Below are 26805 nucleotides of genomic sequence, written 5' to 3' on the forward strand. Positions count from 1 at the left end.
AATGGGCCAAATGTAACAGAACGGTGCCCAATGGAATTCCAAGTGATTATGGATTTAATACAGGCCTCAATGTATGTAAGATAGCACAGTCATTCAAGCTATCTGCAGTAAAACTGTAAGCAACTGTGCACTATAGGGTCCAATACCACCTAAAAGCGCAACAGGACTTCTGCAGGGCCATTTCATTAACTTAATGGCCACAGGTCCGTATGCCGCCATGGCAGACTTGTATTATCACCCCAAACTGTATTTTCCAAGCAAGTGTCTAAAAGTGTATCCACTTAACCAAATAGTGTGATACAGAGAAAATGATTCTCTTACAATGCCTTGGGTCAGGGGGCAAACACTCCAATTGAAAGCTACTAGCCAGCCATAATAAAAGTCACTTGCCACCTAAATTCTATACTTCCACAGAGCATACCATTTCTTTCTCGCCAAGAGTCAAATATCACTAGCCGATGGCGTGTGGCGAGTACACATTTTGCACTATGCCTCTGTCAATGAACTACCAAACATTGGAGGAGCCCTTTAGAAACAGTGTATATGTTGGCAGTATAAGCTTTTAAAGCACCGAACAGTACCCTCGACTCATTGGACATTAGCTCAGGTTGGGCAGGCCCAATGCACACTAGTCTTGCAGATGTGACCTAGTGGCTAAGTGTCCATCTTCCTCACTTGATCAAATTGTGTGATCCTGGTCAAATCACTACCTTCCAGCATTCTCACTTAATCATGTTGTATTATCCTGGGAAAATCACAACAGGCTGACAGCTCTTAAAACCAGCTGAACGTTGGCACATTAAGTGGATCCAGGAACTCCTGGGTAGACCAAGTGTACTAGTTCTCACCATCTAAAACATGATTCCCACGTGCGAACACTTTGCTACTCATTTTTCCATACTGTCTTAGAAAACAGAACTGTACACAAACATATTTACATGACAGCAGACAGAAACCTTTCAGTATATAAAATCCAGGCCTGTTGGCTTTGTGAATGTTTTCATACTGGTAATATCTGTCACTGTTTATCTTAGTTGGTAACGACAGCATTTAATATGCACCTTTACTTTCAGATTCTTAAAGAAGAGCTTCAACATCTTCAACATGGAAACCCGTCAGAGACATATATTTTAATAATAAGCAAGATAATGCAAAACCAATGCCAACGGGTTATTTAAGCGTTCCCTGGTGTGTCTGCTTGCGTTTATACGAGGACTCCATACGGCTCCAGCAGGACTCATTGGAAATGGCAATCAATAGAGAAAAGGTCTCTGTGCAGCAGACTGGCACTATGCAGAAAATAAATGCTGCCACTGGGAACTAAATCATGTTATTATATTGGAGTGAAATAGTGAAGAAGAAGAAGAAAAGCCTGCTACTGGAACTTCATCTTAAAAAATTAATGGTTCCAATGATTCCTGCTGGAGTTACACTGCAAACAAATGTGTGATCATGGGAGAAAATGTACATTGATTGAGGGGTTTGGAGGGGCTGAACTATTACCCTTTGGAGATGGACAGAGGAGTCACTTATCTAATAACTGCTGGGGGTCGGGCCCGGAGATTGATCGGGTCGTCTGGGTAAAAATGATTAAAACAGAAAAGCCCTGAACAAGACGCCATAGCAGCATATTGAGACCATTTGATATGATAGGTTATTTATAACGCACTTAATACCCAGAGGTTTCTAAGCGCGGACCCGGGGATCAAACCTGTGGTGCTCCGTGTCGTCTTGCTTGCAAGGCGAGCACGTTGCCCCTGAGCTATCCTCCCGAGACATGTTTCAACACTGAATTCCTGGACAACCGTAGAATTAATTTATTAAAGTATTGTTGACGTTTATTACTTTTCAGATTATTGATTAGGTGCAAGGTTGAAGTAATCAATTGGGGGTTCTTTTGTATGGGGCGGAGCTGTAATTGAAGGCGCGAAAGCAAGGCATAATGCGTTTACCTCTTTATTGAACAATTTAGTCAATTTTCTATTGTTTTCAAGGTTCAGAAGGGGCACAAAGCGCAGTCAACACCATGACATTTTCATTCTGGCGTAAAACAAATGGATTCCTAGGGAATCTGCCTTCATTTAGTATCTGCTACAAGCAGGTGGATTAGAAAGGACTACATTGGTAAATGCCGTCTGAAGAGCGTAACCTGCAGACAGCATTTCTTTTTCAAGACAGAGCCAAAAAGTAAACACTAAGGGGATTTCGCCTGGTTTTACTGTCTTCGTTTGCACTCCGCCTTCCAAACGTTGAAAATTGCATGCACGAACCTAACAACACTAAGGTAAAATGATCCCAAGTGTATAAAAGTGTCATTTTTCAGCATAGTTGTACTTATACTTTGTTATTTGTATAACTATATGCATCTGTGTATATGATTGGTTTGTCCTAATGGCCTTGTTGAGGTAAATGACAAGAAAACTATTTTTTGATCAAATAAATTCAATAAACGTATGATTGATCGAGTACTGTCCGCTATTGGGCCATGTTACTAAGAGATATATGCTTTTTGAAGAACTGTTCAGACAGGAGGAGCAAATGTGATTTAGCACGGACTCCTTGTTCTTGTATAACTGTTTACGTCCCATAGTGTATGCTTAGACTTGCATTGTTTTCTTGTCAATTACCCGAAGGCAAGGTCGAAGAAGTACTTGCTGGCAAGAATGCCAAAAAGCGTGCACGGCACTATAGCCGCAGGACTCAAGATTGCCAAGAAGTGGACTGGGCACTACATCCCAGGAACAGACACTGTTGAGGATCCTGCATTGGCATTACCACAGCTAGGCCTCGGAGTTAACCCATCCAACCCCCCTGGTATTATAGAGAGCCTTTAGTTCTACTTTGTTGTCCTTACAGACTATAGGAATCATCCAACTCTGTCTATACAAAGTAAATGATATGCGCTGAACTTCGCCTATGACTCGTATGTGCTGTGTTGATCCTGAACCATATAAGCGAGAAATCAACCAGGAGCACATCCTCAACCATGCCACTTTCACCACCAACTGTCAACAGCAACCTTAGAACACTTGAATAACAAACGCACGCACCATGACCTCAACCTTCCACATTCTAAACTCAGCGGCATGGCACGTCAACATATATCAACCTCTTCCACAAAACGCACAGTCCAGCAGGTTACCATGTCGCTGGGGTGTTGCTAGGTCTGGAAAAGGTCTGGAGATATGCTAATGCCGGGACTGTCGGGACCGGGGCTAGCTAGCCTTTTGGTGATAGCCGCTGAGATTCTATCTGGGGCTACAACCAAAAGACTAGGGGCTATAGACCCTTCAGCTCCCCGCCCCCCAGCAACACCTCCGTACATCACAGGTCCTTTCTCTTACAGAGAAACGGTAACCCGACAATACGTGCCACCAGGATCAGCACTTGTGCCAGGACTAAAAGTACTACAAATGGACTCAACATGTGCGACAGAGGCACGGGTGGGAACAGAGTATGAAACACTGAGCCGCGGAACGCCATCAGAGAGCATCAAAGCTGGAAAGATGAGGACAACTTACTTGAAGAACGAGCGAGAACAATTGAGGTACCCGCGCGCATGGCAGGGGAGCTAGAGGGGAGTGGTGTTTGTCGAGAACTAAAATTGTCAGGAAACAGGAGCGGACTGAGTGCAGGGCAGCAAAAGAAATCAATAGTCTTCCTTCCGGCCACGTGGCACGTGTTGGATACTTGCCATAACACAGGGGGGGGGGGGGGAGCGGTTAAGGAAGTCAATGCCGAGGTTTAGCCCCGACCATTGGGCACGTGTGTGTTGCGTGCCTCACTACGGGAGACCAAACCGAGCAGGATAAATGTGGCAGGTACACAACAGTGAAGGGGCATAATCGAAAACATCTTTGCAGACATTGGAGGACGATGGAGCAAACACATTTTTTTGCTAAACGTGCGGCACCATCTCCAAAGTTCTTAGCTACTCTGGGAGAACCACCCAAAACAGTGGAAACTGTAGCCAAAAAAGATTTACAGTGTACAATGCGACTCTGGCCATGTCTAGCTTGATTCCAGCAAGGAAAGGGGAAATTTGAAACATTGCTTGGGAGCACAGTCATCAGATCTTTAGGGTTATAGCTAATACATTCAAGCATACACGTTTCAATGAAACACAGTTTCAAAATAATACCTTTAAAATATATTCTGGAAAATGCAGTTAAATACTACATCTTGAACTAACCATACGTTTGCAAGTGAATACTCAAATTAAACTAATAATAATTCTGATACGATATAAAATGTTAGTTTTACAAAATAAGGGCTGTTCCCTCCTGCCAACCCACTGACCATTCCTAGTCCTTTTCCTAAACAGCAGTGCCCAACACACCTACAACATGCAAGTTATTTAGTCATTGTCCTCCTCCTTCACCCATCATTCCTAAAAACAAAAAGTAACACTTTTCAATCTGCACTTAAACCAAAAATGTAAAAGCGCACTACCTTTCTTTCCCATCTGAACCCCTTTTGTCAGATTCCTCTACCTGTTCATACAATGAGCCGAGAAAACATGATATGTCTGCATCAAAGAGATATGCTGCTAAATAGTAGATGTTTTATGGATTACGATACCAGTTAACCTCTCATTTGCAAGGTTGGTAAGGGATTAATGAGAATTGCATGAACACCTTCCAACTAACCTAATAAGGGAGTCCACTTTTAATGGCCTGTTTTCCGCATTAATGCCGGTAGATTCTCACTAGCATGCCGTTTTCCCACAGCAAAGAAGATCACATTATTTTGCTGGTCCAATAATGTACAGCTTTCTTCACATGAATGTTTACGGCCTTGTATGTGACATAGATACATTGATCCACTTTTAACAACTCAAACAATTGTACAAAAGGCTTTACAAAGCAACGAGCAGCTTCAGAACATCAATCATGGCGCCCATTAGATTATTCTTTCTAGAGAACTAAATCTTTTCATAATAGCTTAGTTATGTCAGAAAGACTAAGGTCGAGATGGCCGTTATCATGGCAACGCCTGTTCTTATAAATTGTATTGGTGTGCTCCAATTCTTGCTCTTCGCCATAGTTTGCCTCCATATAATGTAGGCATGCTGGTAAAGGTGGGAACTACACTTTTTCCCGGTATATATATTAATATCAGGAAAACTGTGCCAGTGTATGAATAAGTGGGGTGTCGCCAAGCCTGCCATATTTGCAATTAGCACCTGTGGAGCGAAGCAAATGAGGCAACCTGCCAATTAGAGAGGCCAAAATATGGGCATAGCGTCGTGGTATCATCGCGCCTTCCTAGCCGTCTAAGCAGCGGGAAGCTACCATCTTGCCTCCCAGGCTCCGAGAGACCAGCTGCCAGTCACCTATGCAATGTTTTCCCTCGCCGCTTCCTCGCCTATCTCACCAAAGTTCGCCCCCCATGGACGTACATCCTTCTGCCTCTCACAGCCGCTATGCCGCGTTCGCTGCTCATCCAGCTGGTCCGCCTCTCCCCTCGCTTTTTAATGGTCACCATGGAAAGGGATACATGACAGAGTAGACCCCATATCCCTTTTCATTCACAGCCATTCTTTTTGCAATTGTATTAAACATGTGAAACGACAACTATGCAATTGCTCAACTTATATAAAATGCTATTGGCACCCCATTGAAGCAAAAGAGGTGATGACTGGGAGGTTTAGAATTAATTTTAACCTCTGATGCTCTGGGCAACCCTCCAGACCATCGTTTTTCAGCTGCCAAGCCATTACAATAGGGGAAAGACCATATGCAAATCAGGCTTGGTCCCACCCCGAAAGGGGAAGTCCCGCCCGAACTGCTAGGTCACATCCCTTCTGCACGAGACCACAAGCATCCCCAGACATGTTTTGGCCTTGTTGGGCCTCATCCGTGAGGAGTAGCTTGGGTCTCTAGGCCCAGCAGGCATGTGACCTACTCTGGGTATACCAGTCCCACTCGGGGTGACTAAGCAAAACAAAAGAGGTGATGGCTAGAGGGTTTCTGATTTGCATATGGTCTTTCCCCTTTCTGTAATGGCTTGGCAGGCGAAGAACGATGGTCCGGAGGGTTGACCAGAGCAATTGCCAGAGGTTTATGATTCATTCTAAACCTTCCAGCCATCACCTCTTTGTATTGCTTTGTCACCCAGAGTGGGACGGGTATGCCCAGATGTGGGTCCCGTGCCTGCCATGCCTAGAGACACAAGCTACTCCTTACTGATGACGCCGAAACATGTCTGGGTATGCTTGTGGTCTCGCACACAAGAGATGTGACCTAGTAGTTTGGGCTGGACTTCCCCTTTGGGGGTGGGACCAAGCCTGATTTGCATATGGTCTTCCCCTTTCTGTAATGGTTTGGCAGACGAAGAACGATGGGCTAGAGGGTTGCCCAGAGCAATTGCCAGAGGTTTAAGATTCATTCCAAACCGTCCAGCCATCACCTCTCTGTTTTGCATGGCACCCCGGACGACATGCTTTGACAACCTATGTGGCATTAATAGCTGGTAATTGTACCAGGGCCTTCGTTGAGCTCTTTGCTTGGGCATGTAATCCAAGCCCCATGCCATTACAAGGTATTAATGACCTCACCTCAGGGGTTATTGATTAAGCCTTTTTCATCCATTGAACTGCATTACTGGCTTCTCCAACGGCTTCCAAATTAGCTTAGAATCAAGTAGAAACCCCAATTATCTAAACTCTATCAGCACATCCAAAGGGATTCAGACGAAATGGCTTTAAAACTTTACATTACACTTTTCCAAAGCATGTTACTTTTGTTTTCAAATTATTCCTCCCACCCATCTCATTCAATTATTGATATTGACAGGGCATCCAGTAATTGCTGTAAGGTAGGAGCCCAATAATCAGCGCAGGCCAACGAGGATAACACCCATATGAATGGTGTCATTTTATATGCGAGAGTCTGTACATTGAGGAAGGAAAAGGCTTGGCCTTTGCATAAGGCTATGGCCAAGCCCACCATATAAAGATGAAGAACAAAATGCGTGACCATAGACAGCAAACGTTTAAGCCACATTCATGCAAGGCTGCCCAGAAAGCACTCTCATTTTCCAGTAAGATGCCAACCAAGGTAAATTAGTATGATGAAATTAACATATGGAGCAGTGCCAAAGGGCTTCCCACCCCAAAAAACGTTCCCACAAAGCGGATCGTGTCACCTTATTAAAGGCTGAAGCAAAATCTACCAAGGTCACATACAAACGCACATCTGATCATGCCACAGCCTGCTTTGCCAGAAAGGTCCACATCAAGCAGTTCTGACTGGTCAAGACCCCATATAGATGCCCACTTGGTTAAATCCTTCAGGAGTGTTTTTTGCTAAAAATATTTCCAGTACTAGCTAACCAATCAACGTATAGTTCTGATAGTAGCTAATTATCCTTTTTGTGTAGAAAAGATTATAATCACATTTTAAATTGGAGTTGCACCAACACTTTTACACCTCTAGCTCTCCCCCCTTGATTAATAGATAGGTTTTATTATACATTTATGTGCAGTCGTTGGACTTTCACACCATCCTGCCTTCTTAGTACCAACTTTTGCTGCATATCATGCAAGCACACTGCTCCATCTGTCCCTCGTCCCTGGAATAATCCGCCATTACTGCTTTGTTCGCTCAATTCCCTGATGACCTTTCACAAAAAATTGAAAACTCATCTTTTTCAGTTTGTCCCCTGTATTGGCTTGTGGGCAGCGGATTCTCTATACCGTTTCCCCACAACCGCGGCTAGGTGCAGACAATGGCCGTTTGGTTACCTTGGTATATGTGCATTAAAAATAACCAAGCTAAACTAATCTGTAATTTTCGAAATTGTGTACCTCTGTAGCTGTTTTTTAAACTTAGATTTTTAGACTTTGGTCTCCCCAAGTTTAGTTTTCGAAGTCAGGATACAGTGCCTTGTTTTGATGATTTAACCCTAACTGAATAAAACATGGGCATGTATATGAATGCTACAGCAGACAGGTGATGTTTGTTGGGAACGCATCTAATGTGGTTTTAGAATGTACCAGGGAGCTGCTACATATATTGTCAGATAAGTAGCAGATTTATAGTCACTGCTGCCAATGGTTAAGGTTGGAGAGTTAAGGGATACTGCAGAAGACCAACAGCAATAGGTATGCCCCCTGCCCCCAATGTGCTTCCCCAAGAAAACTTCCCCTACCCTTACTCACTTCTGACATTTACTTTGTCATACATTGACTTGTCTGCGCCTTTCCTTCATCTGCATCTTCACAAGCAATGCTCGTGTTTAAGGTTAGCTAAAGGTAAAGCCTGGGGTCAAGGGGAAGCAGGTGGGTAGAATATGAGGTGGAAGAAAATGTGGGTACTGGGGGTCTCCCCCTGCAATGACGAAGTGAATGCCAGGGGGGGCGGGGGGAGTGAAAGACAGGAGAGGTAAAGGTATGGAGAAGTAAATATGACTCCATGAATGTAGGCGAGGTAAAGATATACATCCCAGCAATAGTCCATGGGCCTGATTGATGGAAGTGTTTTATAATGGCAAAATGCCATAGGAAAACGTTCTGTGAATCTGGCCCAAAATGTGGATCAGTCAAGACCCAAAGTTAAAAGCAATAACCTAACCGGCAAAAAGCAAAACAAGTCCAAGATATGCAGGAAGGGGTTGTGTAGGTAAACGGATGGCAGGTGGATGAGTAATGATTTCTTTGCTAACTGTAAATCCCAAATGTCAGTGTTTTGATGTTCTGCGCAGCAGCATTGCAGTTCGTGTCATGTAGCACTTTACAAAGGAAAATTAGAAAAGATGTTCCTGTGTAACCTTTGACTTCCTCCGTTTAAGTCCCTAAAGTAATTGTCTGGTAATGGACAAGCACAAGCTAAATTTGTTGAACTCCCAAGGAGATAGTCCTGTCAAAAAACATCTTTTGCATTGGGTTTCCCATTGACGCTCAATAGCTAATGCTTTAGGGAGACATCTCGGAATCCTCTGCTTTGATTCTCGCGATGTATGGCACATGCCCATCCCTTACGTTGGACTGGTGCCCACCACCACAGTGTTTGAAAACGTAATCGCCTACAATTGAGCTATTCAATTGTGTAGGTTTCAGAAATGGCTATAGAATAATACAGACATAGGAAGGGGTCAAAATAAAAGACATAAGAAGCTGCAATGGTTTTGTTGCTCAATGCCCACTGCAAATGGGTTTACTTGTATGTTTTTGCTGGCATATGTGCGGTCATAAGCAGTGCATGGAGGTGGCCATGTTATGGTTGTTTTATGATGGTGGTGTTTGGTTGTTACCTTTGCTTTGGAAACCATAAGAGGTAGATTTTTGGGTGGGGTTTGTCTTTAGCTGCAAACAGAGCGTCCCCTTAAAGGGATAGTCCAGTAAAAAAAATATTTTAAAAATAGATAGGCAACATTAAAAAAATAATACTAGCACTTTTTTTTTAAACTTCCTATGTAAAATTTTGAGCTATTCAAGCTCAAAATTCGCAAAAGCAAGCACATGGGCGCATCCATTTTGTGAAATGGATGCCCGCCTGTGCTGGCTTTTGCGGCACTAATGAAGGAAAAGCCAGCCAGCTGTAGTAAACAAAAGCTACCGCTGGGTGGCTTTTCCTTCATTGGTGCTGTATGCGGAGGACGGGGACCGGAGACCAGAGCAGGAAAGCTGCAGCTGAATCTCGGTAAGTGCTATTTATTTTAAAAAAAAATAAGCACTAGCTGCGGTTTTTTTTCTAATTTCTCCGGGCTGGAGGAGCTCAGAAAACTTAGAAATAAAACCGCAGCTTTGAAAACGTTGTATTTATGTTTGCGGTCGCTTTTGAAGCGACCGCAAACATACATACAACGTTGTGTTTGAAAACGCTGCGGTTTTTCTTTCCAAGTTTCTCAGGCTCCTCCGACTCGGAGGAGCCTGAGAAACTCGGAAAGAAAAACCGCAGCATTTTCAAACACAACCGTGTTGTGTTTCTGCCTACTGTGGCTATCACTTTGGGTCTCCGGTGCTCCCTCAGGGGAGCACCGGAGACCCAAAGTGAAAGCCAAGGCAGGCAGAAACACAACACGGTTGTGTTTACATGCCGCGGTTTTTCTGCCTAAATCTGATTTCCCATTTGGGGCTCTCGGGCTCCCCACGGGGGGCCCGAGAGCCCCATATGGGAAATGCTAAATGCTGCAGTGTTTCTGCCTAAATCTGCCTTCCCATTTGGGGCTCTCGGGCCCCCCGTGGGGAGCCCGAGAGCCCCAAATGGGAAAGGAGATTTAGGCAGAAACACAACCGTGTTGTGTTTCTGCCTGCCTTGGCTTTCACTTTGGGTCCAAAGTGATAGCCACAGCAGGCAGAAACACAACGCGGTTGTGTTTGAAAACGCTGCGGTTTTTCTTTCCGAGTTTCTCAGGCTCCTCCGAGCCACAAAATGGATGCGCCCATGTGCTTGCTTTTGCGAATTTTGAGCTTGAATAGCTCAAAATTTTACATAGGAAGTTTTTAAAAAAAAGTGCTGGTATTATTTTTTTTATGTTGCCTATCTATTTTTAAAATAATTTTTTTTACTGGACTATCCCTTTAAGAAGCTCTTTTACATTGCATTTTAATGTTCTCTGAAAGGAAACTATACCATAATGTCCATTTAACCAAAGTTCTTTTAACTCAATGTTCCTTTTAAATGATACAGGCTTTCCACTAATCACCTATCCTTTTCTTCCACAGATTAGAATCTGGATACCCCTGGCAGGGGCACTCTGGGTCCACTACCACATTGATTAGGTGCAGTATAAATGTTTCGCTGCAGATCATAAAATAGCATAATATTATATCTATAACACCCACCAGAGCATGGCCACATGTCTTGCACTGTAGGCAATTTGGCTCTTCACCGGACACCCTTAGACCATCAGACAGACCTACTGGGCATTGATAAATGCTGTACACAGTGGCTACTCTGACGGGGCAGTACCCCCGATCCAACCAATGTAGCTAATAGTTATGGGCTGTGGCCAAGATCAATGGGCATTTTGCCCAGAGAAGAGCTATCAACCCTATTACAGCCGGAGACCCTATGGCCGGGGTATGGTCTTCGGCCAGGCCGCACGCCCACCTGAACCACCCAACATGGTTACTGGCCGTGACTTGTGGTTATGACCAGTAACCCACTTGCCTGAGTGGTCACAAGACATGAAATGTTCTTCCTCCATGCCCTAAACCCCACAGTCTCCCAGATGCTTCTGGGCATGCAGTGTTGCCCCGAGCTCTCCAAAACCCCAGATGGGTATACTGGCCACTAATCCACATGCCACCACTATGGTCTGTGAGTGATGTTCCTGGTCCTAGAACACAATGTTTCCTAAAGCCCGGAGGTAGCTCCGTGGACCATCCCAGTGGCCCATGGACCAAGGCAAAACAGACTTTTTTCCTATTTAGTTTTTGGGGACATATTGCCTTTGAAAGATTAGGGCCCCACACCCAAGATGGCTACAATATTTAACTTTCAAATGTTTTCTGCAGTGATGGGTTCAGCCAGACTCGCCAAAGGGTCTGCAAGCCACAACAGCTGCCCCCTTAATAATTGAGTCCCCTTGGCCAAGAACCAGATTGGCTCTGTTTTAGGGAGCCAATCTGCTTGCCCCATGCCAAGTCTGTAGACCTGTGTCCACAGTTTCCCAAACTAGGACCTACGCACCAAGATCTAAGTAGCCAATGGAAATGTGGGTCTGTGGATTGTGCCAGCCAAATCTGGCATAACTAATCAATTTTGGCCACTTTTGGGCATATAAAAAAAATATATAGAGAGTGAGAGGGAGAGAGAGAGAGAGAGAGAGAGAAGAGAAGAGAAAGAGAGAGAAAAAGAGAGAGAGAGATTATTACAAATGCTGCCATTTTTTATTTACATTTTGATATTTACACAGCTGAGGAACCTTGTATTTGCACTTTTGTGGCCTCTCACATGTAGTTGGTGGCTTACAAACGGAGCATTTAACCCACATAACTAATATCCATATATATATATTGTAAATCGAGATATAGCCCAAAAACCAAAAATAACCAGATATGACTTTTGGTCCATATCACCCAGCACTAGGATATGTGCTGAATTTACAAAAGCACACTTTCAGACGAAATGCCAGAACCTTTCGAAGCATTGACTTGAATCCATCCAATGGCTCGGGTTGCACCTAAGGGCAAACATAAGTCTTTCACGGAAGAATAGAAAGAGGTACATTCTGGGATCCCATCCCAATACCTTTGCACCCTTGCCCCCTGAATTAAAGACAACCAAAACGTTTCAAAACAATTCAAAGTTGGATCTATGTTTAAAGATTCATCGATTGCTGCCAAGTTGTAAGCAACCCCAAAAGTGGCGAGTCCAACTTAACTATAACTTCTGGTCAAATAAAAAGGTAAAGGTGTTGCTTTGTTCTTTGTAATTCCCTGTTAATAATATCTCCAATAAGTGCCTTTTCTGCTAGTGAAACTCAAGAGCATCACACCTATTATAAAGTCTAATTAAATCAACACAAATACAATCTTTAGTATAATTCGAGCTCTAACAGTGCAAACTAATATGAACATATCAAATACCAAATTGTAATGCATGTGTTTACATTCTGAATGATGTTCTCAAAACAATACATAGCTTGTATACCATATACACGCTGCCCTTTATTCCTAAGGATCATGAATTGATTTCTGGATTACAAAATGAGATTCTCTATCCATAGAGAAGAGAACTTGATGCTTCAAAATTACAATATTATCAATTAGCTGATAGCTTGCTGCCAGGTGCTAACAGCTAACGCGTGTTTCGCCCTCTAGCGGATTCCATTTGCCACCAATGTGCTTCAAAGCAACGTAATAAGAAAATATATAACTAAACCGGGTTCAGAAAATGCATGGGTGTTTAAGGGGAGAACTGAGAAAACAAAAGAAAGGCAACAATTAGTAAAACTGCCATGTTCTGTGACTCTGCTTTGTTGTTAGGATTATGTTGGAGATCATGAGAGAAATGTACTCTGTTTACCTACATTTTCTCCAAATTCGATTATTCAATCCATAAATTGCTTTAGTGTTGTTAATTACAATTGATTCTACAATATTTGTAAGGTAATGTTACTTATGAAAGAAACCAGTGTATTTGGTCATAGTAGTAACTGGAAAAGCTAGCTCAATGTGTTAGAACTGCATGCACAGATACTAAATGATCAATGTAACTAAAAGGTTACCTTTGGTATTGGTAAAGATCCTGCGAATGTTCATGAAATTATCACTTATTGTTATTCCTCGTTTCGTTTATAAAGTTTCTTCTTTGTTATTGAATTATGGCAGGTGTCATAGTTTAACTGTCAGCAGTTATGTATTTATTAAGAATTACTACTGAAGTGCTATCCTTATCCTAATATAAGGTTGCAGATCAGATCATTTATGATGCGTTACTCTTACCTATACCGCTATGTGAAGCGTGATGTGTGCCTCGTATTTTTCACTGCATGTTGCTTCTGCATGTTTGAGCGCCACCATTTTAAATAGCTTAAATGAAAGTCCTGTTCATAGAGATGAAGAAAGGACTATTACTAATATGTTAATGGTTCAGCCATCTTGTAATGTATATTCTGTAATTGAGAAACATTATGAATTATCCAGATTTACTGCAACTGTACATTTTTGTGGATAGGAATGTTTATAAATGTATTGCTTGTCAAATGTTATAGTTATGTCTCAGTTTGTTACTAACTTTAATGTTTTAAATTGTGGTGAAAATGTGCCCTGTTGAAAACAGATGTAGCATAGATGTTTTACAATAATCATCTTCGAAATTATTATTTAGGTCTGCTGTTCTTATTCATTATAAGGATAAAAATTGGATATGTGTTGCATGCATTTTACAGGGTATCACATCTGTGTGATAAGCAACACCATTTTGCAATTGCTTGATTTGTACTCCTGCAAAAAGAAATAGAAAAATAGCTTTTAATAATAGGTTAATGGTTCAGCTATATTAAAATGGGTCTTCATTTCGTACAATATGCTTTGGTAACGGTTGTCAAGATACAATGACATCTGTACTTTATAATAAAAATTGATTTCGCTGTAATTCTCAATTGATCTATTTCATGTAAATAAAGAGTTACAGCTTAGTTCTTCCACTGATTACCCAATTACTAGTTTATGTTTCATGTGGTGCAATTCTTGTGAAATGAAATTGTAAATCAATGTGGTTTTGATACTGAGGAGACTGACCCTTGTCCTAAACAAAAAATATGTATTTAATGTTTCATGATAAACGCTATATCATTATATATGTTAATACCTGGCAGCAAAGCTATCAGCTAATTTTTAACACTGTAATTCATTTAAAGTATCAAGCTAACTCTGCCATAAATGGAGAATCTCATATTGTAACTCGGGGCTCAATTCATGATCCTTAGGGGTAAAGGGATGTGTGAATATATATATTACAAGTTATGTACCGTTTGAAATAAATTATTCTGAATATAAACGTGCATTTCAATTTGGTATTTTTACATAAAATAGTTTGAATTGTTTGCGCACGGATTGTATTCAAGTTATTTTTTGTGTTAACATAACTACAGGTTGCTATCTCCAGTTATGATTATCTTGGCCCTCCAAAGGAAGAGAACTTCCTGTAATGTTTACAACGTCTGTGCTGTTTGACAAAACCTTTTTTATTTTGTATTCAGCCTGCTCTGAATACGTGTACATTTTCGTAGAGGGTGCAAACTTAAAGGGGGTAGTGGTGTCCCAAAATATGCATTTCCAATTCCAATTGGCAAGGATCATTTTTGCTCTCACCTAGATCTGTAAAAAAATTAAAAATAAAAACATAAAAATAAAAAGTAAAAATTGCTTGCAGGATTGGGAGCAAGTCAGGGTGAAAAGCTAATGGCTGGCCTGACGCTTGATCCTTCATTGCTTTGATTAAAATCCAGGCACTTTAATACATTTATTTTTTAAAGTGGGCAAAATACAGTCAGGTATACCTTGGCTTGCAGATCAACACAGTCATTTTTGGAGTCCACGTTGACCATTTCTGATATTTTGTCTTGGGCCAGATCTGTGACTTTACTAGGGGGCAATCGAACTGTCTAGTGGAAAGACAGTCATTTTGATTGGTTTGCAGACCAGAAGAATGCCCAAATGCTGCCTGTGTGATCTGCTAATTTTTGCAGGGCCAGGCAGATCATGCGCTGCAAATATTTTTCAAAGGGCATACTCATAGTGCCCTCCCCCCCAACTTCAACCAATGAGAGTACATATCCCCCAAATGACAAACAACTGCTTGTTGTAAAATGTTGAATAAGAAAGCGGCCGAAAAACCTTTAATTTTCTATACATGAATTGTTATTATAGGGCAATGCTACTAGCTCAAAAGAGAAGATGAAACATAAAATCCACTGACTTGCAGAAAATTCTGTGGGTAATAACTTTTGACTTGTTTGAATCATTTATATGACATTTTCCAAATATGCTTTCTAGCCAGGTCCCCAAAAAGGGGAGAGTTTGGTGCGAATTCATACAATGGTTTCAAAGTTACAAAGCGTGGAAAGTTGTTTTTTTTTTACTTTTTATGCATATAGAAAATTCAGTCATTAATGGGGCACACAGCCTAAACCGCTGGACGAATTTGCTACAAATTTGTTTCAGGATCAGCACAAGGCTGTGCAGATATACCATTTTGTTGATTTGGTGCAAATGCGTCCAGTAGTGTTTTTTTATATAAATTTGGCAGAGAGCAGGCTGCCACCGGAACTAAAATCCTTCATATATCTCCCATGATGTATTCTTAAAAGCGGAGGAAAAGATATTTCAAAAGCAAAACTCCAGCACTATATTTGATGAGTTCCATAAACATTTGCTTTAAAAAAGAAAAAGCCATCTGGAAAAAGGAAACATTGCAGACAATGCCTCATCACGACTTCGGCGGTAACCCTTAAATCTGGCGGTAGCGCTATAACTGCCGGATTTAAGGGTCCCCCGAAGCCCTCCGCCGAAAATTCGCACTATTACAGCCGGCGGGAAATCCGCCGGCAGTATTAGCGCAAAGATTCCCCATTGAGCCCAATGGGGAATGGGGCATTCCCGAATGGGCTCAGTGGGGAATGGGGATTTACATTACCGCCGAACTCGTGATCCGGCGCTATTAGCGCCAGGGAGTTCGGCGGTAGGGCTAATACCGCCCGCGCTAATAGCGTTACCGTTACCGTCCGAGTCGTGATGAGGCCAAATGTATGTTATTTTTTAAATTAAAAATATAAGGTCGGCTAAGGGAGAAGTGGCAGGCAGCTGTGCATTTCATAGAGCAGCTAAAACCACAGTTACAATAGCGTCTTCTGCAGAGGTGTACAGTGCGGCTGTGTCTCAAATAATACACCCTTAAAACTACACAATCTGAGTTTTTAAATGTACTAGTAAAGCAGCCCAGACAACATAGATATTAAGCTGTACTTTGAAGTTCTGTGCAGTTATTATGTCTAGAACATTGTATCTACCGGTATGCACAATAGAGTTTTCCTGCACAAATTTGGCACTCCTTGCAGTCCCGTACAAGTTCCATGGGCAGGTCTGTTACCTCTGCCTCCCTCTTTCTCATTTCAATTCCCCATTACCCTGGCCTCATTCATCATCCCAATCCTCCACTACTCCACCTCATTCTTCTTTGTCGCAGTGCCCCATTGCCACCACCAAACTCTTCCTCGCGCCAATGCCCCATTGCTTCAACCATTCCCTTCTTCATCCCGGTGCCCTCACTCTTTCTCGTCCTAGTACCCCATTGCTCCTCCTCAACGTTCCTCATCCCAGTCCCTCATTGCCCCGCCTCACTCTTCCTCAGACATTACCGCTGCATCAATATTCGTCATCCGAGTCCCCAATTACCTTCACCTCACAAGTCCACACCTCACTCCAGCATTACCACTGCCTCACTCTTCCTCAACCCAGTCCCTCATTACCGCCTTCACCATTCCTCGTCCCAGTACCCCATTACTGCAGCCTCTCTCTTCTTCATCACAGAGTCCAAATGCCCTGCCTCCCTTTTCGCATCCCAGTCTCCCACTGCCCCACCACCCTTTTTGCTCATCCCAATACCCCATTGCCCCAGCCTCACTCTTCTCTTTTCCAGTCCAGCATTGCTCCCGCCTCCCTCTTCCTCACCACAATCACCCTATGTCACTATCTCCCTCTTCCTGATCACATGCCATGGCCTCGCCATGGCCTCCACATTCTAGTCACAGCCACCCACTGCCCAGCCTCCTGATTTGCAGTCACAGCGCCCCATTTTCTCCCACCCTGCGCACATCCCTGTCACAGTCCCTCTTCCTTGTTCCAGCACCTCTTCCACTCCTTGTAATTTTCCAAATTCCTCTTCCTTATCAGCTGAATAGGTGACATACCCCCTGTCCCACTAACAGCTTAACGTCAATTCCAAGAACTTTTTTTCGCTGAATTTCAAGGGAGTTGTGTTGCAATATTTCGCACCAACAGTAGCACTAACGTTTTTCTCTTTTGATATCATAACTGATGTCATATGCACTGTTATCAGTGTCTTGTGTAGTGCTACGGTTGGTGCCCTTGAACTTCAGTGAAATAAAAGTTTGTTGAAATGACGTTATGCTGCCAGTTTAACCCAACCCAAACCCATGAAATTCAGCATGTGTTGGAAGCTATGCCTCCTTACCTCCACGCTGCCCCATTGCGAAGTCTAGGCGCACACTCATGCCATCACATATGAAATCGCTGGCAATTAAATGTTGGTATAAAAAAAAGAAATCATGTCCTTCGTTTCAAGACATTTAAAAAACAATTTACAGCTGGAAGGTTGGCGGTGCTAACAAAGAAGAAATATGCTCTTTCACTATGTCAAGCCTTTCAAAATGTACCACGAGGCCAATACAAACTCGAGTTTCGTATTCAAGAAGAGCAATCACAAGTTTGACTACGTAAATGCATCGTATTCCTTTGCCCTAACAATGTATAGTATCCCCCCTTCCCCAAACATGTAGATTTAAGTCCTAAAGCTTGACCTTTACCTGTCATCTTAGTGAATCATTAGCATTTTGCATGGTACAGGTCTTTGTTCTTCTTGGAGGAACAGACAGTTTTGATAACAAAACAAGTTGCTTTGGTGAACTGGCCTCACCCAACCCTCTTTTGTTACTATCCTTCTCTGGGTTGCTGCAAAGTCATATTTACACATATGCACATATTTTCATTTAATTACCATCCTCTGAAAAAGTGTGCTTCTAACATGCGACTGTTTCCATTCAGACTACCTTGTGACATATCCTGAAAGCCGCAGTTACTACAACTCAAATCATTAAAGTTTGTAACTTACAAGAAATATCTTCGATGCAATGCACACCAATTTAAGAACAGAGATTCAAATACAAAAACTGCACTTGAATGTATTTGATTAGGAGAGGTTCATCAAGGGTTCGAAATTGCTGGGAGCTGTTTAGCGCCTGCTTCTACCTTAGGAAGGAGCTGCTTTTGGCTCTCCAGGCCAACTGGTACCTTACAAACGTGAAAATGTCATATTAACTTTGAATGTTTTGAGAATGTAAATCAAGAAGAATTAGGACACATTTAAATATATCATACATAATCATCAAAAAGTTTATGTTTGCCTGATCACACTACTTTCTTCTCTGCACTTTCCTCTCTTGGTTTCTCGGGTTCAGCCCCCGCAATGCTTCGCTCGTATCTATCTGATTACACCTTCTCCGTTTCTTGGTCGGGCAACACTTCTCCTTCTAGCCCTCTTCTCTACGGTGTCCTCCAACGTTCTGTTCTGGGTCCCCTCCTTTTCCTCATGTATATGATTCCTCTTGCATCTCTGATCAAATCTTTTAACCTTTCCTGTCACTTACATGCAGACTATACCCCGATTTTATTTTCCTTTTCATCCTTCTCTGACTCTCTTCATTCTCGTGTCTCTTCCTGTTTTCAAGCTGCCCAATCTTGATTGTCCTCTCGCTATCTCTCTCCACCCTTCTAAAACGGATATTCTCCATTTCACTCCATTATCTCCTTCTCCCTCACACTAGTTCTCGGATCTCCTTTTCACCATCTCCTACTGCCCACAACCTAGGTGTTATTTTTATATTATGTGTTATGTTATAAAAACAAAGCTTTTCAACTAGACCGCTTTATCCTACACTGACTCCAACATTGTTCCTCTGTAACCTCGGAACACATCTCTACAATGTCATCTAATGTCTATTCTTCTTCTGGAAACCAATGTATAACTTTCAATGTATAACTTGCAATAAGTGAATATCCTGTAACAGTGCCACAATGCCTCCAAGCCGCTGGGTGCTTTATAAATCCAAATAAATAAATAATTTTCGATTTTGCACTCTACTTCTCACAATATATCTGTTCCACTGCATGCATATTTCGCTTCCATCTTCTCAACCTACACACAATTCGCTCCATACTACCTTTTCAATGCCACAACATATCACTTTTTTTCTATCACCTCTAGACTTAACTACTGTTCTGTCCTGCCTATGAGCTTCCATCCTCTCATCTTACCCCTCTTTGTTCCATTTTCAATTCTGCTGTCCGTCTTCATTTCCAACTACCTCCTCGTTCTTCTCTCAGACACTCTCTTCACTCAATCTCCCTGCCTTTTGACTCTCGACTTTTTTGTAAATTTTCTGTGCATCATATTCAATTGCTATCATGGTCTTTCTCCCACATATCTCTCCTCTCTTATTTGCCCCCATTTTCCTGCACGATCTGATCTCGCCGGTGCCAACATCTTCACCTTTTTCTCTCAAGCCTCTGTGTGCTCCCTCGCAGTTCCGCTCTTTTTCCAATTCTGGCTCCCTCCAGACATGTGTGCTTCTCCCACCCTTGATATCTCTTGATCCTGCCCGAAAGCCCATTACTTACTGTCTCCCATTTCTGACTAGACGCTCTCTTTTCGTGTGAACATTAGTTGGATGTACCGCCTTCTGTTCTGACCTATTGTAAAGCAGTTTGGAGAGATGCAAACAAATACAAATGTGTACCACTATTGTTGGGCTTCCAGGCTTATTTATATCAGAGTCTGTCACTGACAGTAAAATCACCAAATGGTAAAGTACCACAGTGCATGAAATGCAGGATTAGGACATAACATCTGTTTGATATTAATCACTGAAGCCTGCCAAAAGACACAACAGATAATTATTTGAGTAATTAGCAGTGCAAGACAGACATATGCGCATCTCGAAACGAAATTCCCACATTGTGTAGGGCGTTGCTTAGTCTGACTTGTAGTTAAAAATAAAAAAAAGATAGTATTACCACCCAACCTACTCCTGTTCAGTGTAAAATACAATGCTCAGTCACAGATTTTGAGCTCTCATCACTTTTCATTTTGGTATCTGCAGTCCTGCACTAGTGGTAATAAACGACCGATAGTGTACAAGAATGTACCATGACAAGAGCTGGGAGGCCGAACATCTCAATCCTGACAGTTGGCAACTTTACAGCTTGGCATACTTTTGAGAAAGGAATGTAAGCAATCAGCACTTTCACTAGGTTAATCCTTAGGAAATCTTACTACAGACTATTGGAATCTTTGGGACCAAGAAGACAGATGATCAGAGAGCATTTATCGGCAGGTTATAAAAAAAAAATACAAAACAAAAAAGAAGGACTACATTTATTTCCTTGCACACGTCCTACTTCCATATATACCACCCCCGCCCCCTCGCAACACCCCCCCCCCCGCACCACACCAATCACCCAGGCTTAATTCAGATGCTCTAACCTAACCTCAGTTCCGCCCAGGTGATTTTAGAGTCACCCTTGGTATACCAAGAGTCTCCATGGACTACCCCTAAGGGCTATGTCCTGCTTTACAGTGTATTTATCGTCCCTCTTTTTTGGAGCCCTCTCTAGATCTCTGTGACTGACCTTAAAGGGTCCCTCCTGGATGTTTTAACGGTGGTCTTTCCTGATTCCTGGGTGTGTACTGACTTCAGGGCTTTATATGCACCCGGGCAGTGGTGGACTGGCCTTTAGGGAACTCTGGAGGTTTCCCGGTAGGCCGCTGTCCTGGAGTCTTTTGTGTAGTATTTCCAAATGTTCCCATAGGAAAAGGGTAGGAACTGCTGAAAATGTCTAATTTGGGGCCACTTTCAAAATTATTTCCAGGGCCTCGTTTTGTACGCAGTCCACCCCTGCACCCGGGGTATATAGGTATTGATTTCAGGGTCTAGATCTCGATCACTTAAACTCCACCGAATCTCCATAGAACTACCCAAATCTCTTGGGCTCTTTCCTACACTCAGGGTTTCCCGCTGTCCTGTGGTCCATTTGCTTATTTAGTACTGACCTCTAGCACTCAATGTCCCACACTTTTGGGATTTCCCTTTGCTCCATCAGGGATTCTCCTATGTGCTCTCTGGGTCTGCACATTCTCCCGCTGGTCCGAGGTTTCACTGTCCTGCTCTTAGGGTCCTCGCGATCTTTCCTGAAGTAACATGGCTCTGTCCTAAATTCCATCATCAGTGCTGATCTGAGAGGCGCGGTACGCTACTCTGCGCTCACTTACCGGTGGCATGTTTTGCCCCTTCAGGTATTCCGTCCCGGAGCCTCTACAGCCCCGCTTGGGGAGTCGGCACAGCCGTGGATCTACTATACTCCGCAGGTGCACGCCGAATGTTCTATCAGTCAGCACCCGCTTGGAGCTGAGCAACGTGACGGGAACCACGCCTACCTGCAGTGCGGGCGGAGCCTCCCGATAAACAAACCCATTTCATTGTTCATGGATAGGTCCTTGGGAGAAAGTCCCGCCCGCCACATGGACACGGGATTGAGGAGAAGGCTTTCTCCTGGGAAGCCCCACCCCCGAGCTGTCAAGTCTCCCACCTCTTTCTCTTCCGTTGGTTGGGATGAGACGGACCCCCTTGTTTCTCGACTGTCTATTGGTTGACACGTGAGCGAGGCCCATCTTCTGGGATTGCATTGGCTAGCTATTCAGGCACAGTTTATTGTCTTTGGTCGCGGGCTGGTCTGTTGTCGTTTTAAATGGGAGGCTTCCGGGAGCCGTGGCTAGTCACCTGGTCTGTCCTCGTGTTACATAAGAGGGGGAGGGAGAAGAGGGGAGAGGACGGGAGGGGGTCGCGCGGAAAGGCAAAGGAGCAGTGATAAATAGAGATGCTTTAGGCTATTAAAAGAGCGAGTTCTGAAGCAGGGGGAATGGAGACAAAATTGGGGCGAGAATGTAAAAGGAGGGAAAGCATACGTGCCATCATTTGTGATAACGCAAGAAGGAGCTATTCCCGATGGTGGCACTCTCAGTGGTCTGAAGTGGTACCGCTGGTTCTCCATTTTTTTTAAAGCACACAGGTACTCTCTATTCGAAATAAGTATTCCGTAATCAGCAATGTACCATTTGTCTTTGTTTACACCGTTTCTAAAGAGTGTGCTACAGTATTCCAACAGTGAGCCTTTCACTCACTTGATACTTCCACCTCCGCTTTTTCATTGCACAGGTCAAGCTTGGAGGGTAAGGGCTGCGCATACACATTTTGCAACATCTGGGAGGGACATTCTGTCACTAGAAGCCGGATACATGTATTTTCCCATGTAATTGTGATGGTGTGGGGCGATGGCAGGCCCCACCTGTATGCACACACGCAGCGCGTGCGCTAAGAGACACGCCGGAGACGTTTTGCTGCTCTGGTCTCCGGCGCGAACTGCCGGCCGGGACCGTCTTTATTGAAAACGCGCATGCGCGAGCCTCGTTATGGGCCGCGCATGCGTTGAACCGCGTATTACTACGCAACATCAATGCATGTAGCCCGGACTGGGCCTACCTATACAAGAAAAGGATGCAGAGCCGGAGGACATGGACATAGCTCTCAACCATTTGTGTCGCAAAGGCGGGTGAAAACACCCGATTTCATTTTTGGCGGGTGAGAGGCCCATTGAAATGAATGGGCGTGCAGGAGGCACGGCGGGTGAGTCAGCTGTTTACAAGGCGGGTGACACCCGCCAAAAGCGCGTGAGTTGAGAGCTATGACATGGAACAACCTTCTTTATTAATTTCCAAACGCAAACTCGTGCCCCTACGCCACTGGACCTCCCACTAACCCAACGTCATTAACTAGGCCCTCCTTTGGGAGGGGGTGTGTGCCTTAAAGGCCTTAAAGGCACACAGAACGGTAACCCCACCCCGGACGAATATTCATACATCCGGGTTAACATTCTTTGACCCAGCATAACGGCTTCCTCGTTTCTCGCTGCGGTCTGACTTGTCTGCCATCCTCCTCCTTCCCACCTGGAGGGTTGGAGGGGGTTCTCTCTTGACCCGACTCTCCTCATGGAGGGACCCACAGCTCGTCCCGGGGCTCTCGAGCGACCGGGTCAGGTTCCGGTGGGGTAGATTCACTGTCCTACCTTTTCACATAGTGCTTGAAGAGAGAACTGTTCCTCGTGATTGCCATGCCTTCATTTTGGGCTGCCACCATCGTCCCTTTGACAGCCATCACGCACATGGGCTTTGAGGCAAATCGGGAGTCTGTCTTTACCATTGGCTGCTGGACAAGGACTTAGTCTCCTACTTGGTAGTCCTTGGGGGTCGCTTGTTGCCTTGCGTCCGATTCCTGCTTCGTTTTAGCTTTCACTCCTGCATCCCTCTGGGATACTTCCGCATCGGCCTCCCCTGGGGCTGAAGACTCCCTCACGATGCGTGTGTGGACATCATATCGGACCATCAGTTCTGCCGGGGTTTTGTTGGTGGCCTCAGAGGAGTGTTGCAATAGTCCCTGAGGATCCGGCATAGAGCTTGATGGGGGTTGGTGCGGGCCCTTTTATGGTTTTCTTTATTGATGCCATGAAGCATTCTGCAATCCTGTTCGCCTGTTGGCATGCCAGTGACCACTCGAGCACGGCCTCCTTTTGCACCAGTTTCATAAGCAGTTCACTGATTGAGGCATAGTGCGGAATGTATCTAGCACAGTACCACGCCATCCCCAGGAAGGATCGAACATCTGCCACTTGTGGTTCTTTCAGCTTGGTAATGGTGTCCACTTTCTATGGGTTGGGTGTCATCCCTTCGGCTGTGAATGTGTGTTAAAAAAACTTCAGCTTTGATTTACTGAACCAGCATTTGTCGATGTTGAGGGTGAGGCCTGCGGCTTGAACCGCTTCACATGTGGCTAGGAGTGCGGCGTTATGAGCTTCTTTGGACGCACCAAAGATCAGAATGTCATCACTGTAGTTCAGTGCGCCAGAGATTGGCCGGATGATTTCTCACCGTTTCCTGAAAAATCTCGGCCGCTGAGGAGATGCCGAAATGTAGCCTCCTGTACCGGAACAACCCTTCATGGGTGGCAAATGTCGTGATCCCTCTGGAGTCACAGTGTAGTTCCAGTTGATGGTATCCCTATATTAGGTCAAGCTTGGAGAACACACAGGCGTTGTTGCGTTGCACGATCTATGTCCTCAATGCATCAGCCTCGGTGTCTCTCCCTCTGGATGGCGGTGTTGGCCATCCTCATGTCGACACAGAGGCACAGCCTGCCTCCTTCCTTTGGCACATTGACCAGTAGGGAGACCCATGGAGTGGGCCCAGTGGCAGGCTCGAAGATATCGTCGGAGAGCAGTTGGTCAAGCTCTCTGGAGACTGCTTCCTGCAGGTGAAATCCAACGTGCCTGGGGTTTTGCGGGACTGGCCTCACCAATGGGCCAATGTGTAATTTGATCACGGGGCCCTTCAGCCTTCCCAAACCTGTGCATAGCTGGGGAAACTTTTCCATGATGTGTAGTTTGGTGATTTCGGGTGTCGTCAGCTGTGATGGCTCTGACAACCTCATCACATCCTTGGCTGAGGGAGGTCGATGATATGACCTCGTCAGCTCCGACGTGGATGTCGATGAGCCCTAGGCATGAGGCTGTGTAGTAGCTCAGGAGGCAGCGTCCTTTTGTGGAGCACCGGATGACATGTATTGTCGTGTCGGTTTTCTGTCCTTTAAGGAGGAGCCGGCACTTGAAGTGACCAATGGTTTGAAGGGGCTTGTCTGCGCCCCACTGAAAAATTCTGGATTGGGTCAACTCGAGTGCCGGTTTGTCTTGGATTCTCAAATACTCTTTCTCTCCCATAATGTTCACAGTGGCCCCCGAGTCTACTAAGAACTGAAAGAGGCAATTTCCCATTTTGACTGGGATCTTCGGCGCTTCCCTGGCCTCCTCGCTGTCTTGGACAAGGTTGAAGTATTCGTCTTGCGATGATGAGTCGTAGTAGGGGGCGTTCATACTGTGCATCGGAGTGTAATAGCCTTCATCGTCCCCGTACCCCTCAGGGGGGTGGGGTCATTGCACTAGGTGGAGCGCTTGATTGTGGCCCCCATAGCCTTGCGGATAGTCTTGGAAGTCGTATTCGTGAACAGCTCGGACGTATCTTCTTTGATTGGGTTGGAAGGATCTCTGTTGGAGGTACTGCGGTTGCGGTGGCCGGTATGGCATTCTGGTGAGTGCTTGGGGCCTCATGACGCAGAACGGTCTTCCTTCCCTGCAGACGGATTGGAAGTGTCCCTCCCTTCTGCAGTTGGCACACCTTTGTGACAAGGCTGGGCAGGACCCTGAATGTGGGAACGTCATGCCGCACCGATAGCACTGCCTCTGTTGTCTGGCCGTTTGTTGGCTGGGTTGTCTGTAGGGGTTGACGCCTCGGTCTCCCTGTCGTGAGGCTGGCAGTTGGACTGCCGCTATGAGTTCAGTGGCATCATGCTTTAGCGAGGGTACGCCCGTCATTGATGCGGCTTGGGCGTCCACCCTTTTGAAAATTCTGGCAAGTTCACTAACCTATGGGATTGTGAGTGGTTTCTTCAGCAGCTGTTTCTTAAGCATGGGTGACAGGCAGCCTTCAATGATGCATAGGCGTATGGCCTCGTCCAACGAGAAAGCGTCAAATTGATAGTGGGCTCCTTTGACCCTCAAGCTAGTTATATATTCGTCTACAGTTTCCTGTGGCTTCTGCGTGCATTGATTAAAGAGGTATCTCTCATATTCTCGATTGGGTTCAATAATCAGTAACTTATCAAGTGTGGCATGCAAAGTGGGAAAGTCAGGTTGATCAGCAGCGGGAATGGTCTTAACAATCGTTTTCATCCCAGCCCCCCACCGCCTCTAGGTTGAGGAAGACATCCTTTAGATGAGGCAAGTCACCATCCCCAGACCCTCTGACAAATTGGTAGAAGTCCTCCATCCACTTGGGCCTTTGTTGGCTTGGGGTGTCATGGAGAATGGGGGGGCATGCGCAGCTGTATGGATTTTATGCTGCGAGCGGGGGATGTTGAGGCTGGAGCACTCATGATGGTGGTTCGCCTCTGCCGGATCGAGGCAGAGGTTCTCTCTTGAGTTTAGTGGTATGCTGGTGGGGTACCAGCAATGGGCTCTCATGCACTGGATGTTCTTCTCTTTTTTGAGCTTGTGGATGTTATGTGCATCTCTGCGGGGCTGTATGGGAGGAGAGTCTAAGAGCATGGAGGGGCTGTTCCTTTTCACGCTCTGGCTCTGTTGCACGCGGGCCTTTGAAGTCTCTGTGGGCTGTGAGACGTAGGCGAATGCATTGAGGAAGCAGGGCTGCTCCGGGCCGGTTCAGCAGCCTTGCCGGCAGCGAGGAGGTGCTGTGTCCCTCTTGTCGGGCACGTGGGGTGGTGCGTAGCATGGGGGGGGGCCTTATAGCCCCTGGGCATTCGCTCACCCAGCGCTCCTCAGGAACTCGAGCGGAGGCTCTGTGCGGTCGCTCCTGCGCCAGAGAGAGGGTGCGCACTAGAGCAGGCATCCACGGCGGCTCAATCACGTGGGCTGCTTCGGCTGCCGGGCCTCTT

The 26805-nt window shown here is 44.7% G+C and overlaps 1 protein-coding gene across 7 annotated transcripts in view; it reads right to left on the minus strand.

The window, feature by feature from the left end:
• PER3 (period circadian regulator 3) overlaps nt 1-21722 on the minus strand; it is a 494927-nt gene extending 473205 nt beyond the window's left edge. For all 7 annotated transcript variants that reach the window (XM_069610411.1, XM_069610410.1, XM_069610408.1 and 4 more), the window contains exon 1: nt 21522-21722. The gene's annotated coding sequence lies outside the window, so the exon portion shown is untranslated. The remainder of the gene's footprint in view (nt 1-21521) is intronic.
• Nucleotides 21723-26805: the final 5083 nt, after the last annotated feature.

This window comes from Ambystoma mexicanum, chromosome 8, assembly GCF_040938575.1.
Source record: "Ambystoma mexicanum isolate Mex_15411 chromosome 8, UKY_AmexF1_1, whole genome shotgun sequence".
In the NCBI taxonomy this organism is placed as follows: Eukaryota; Metazoa; Chordata; class Amphibia; order Caudata; family Ambystomatidae; genus Ambystoma; species Ambystoma mexicanum.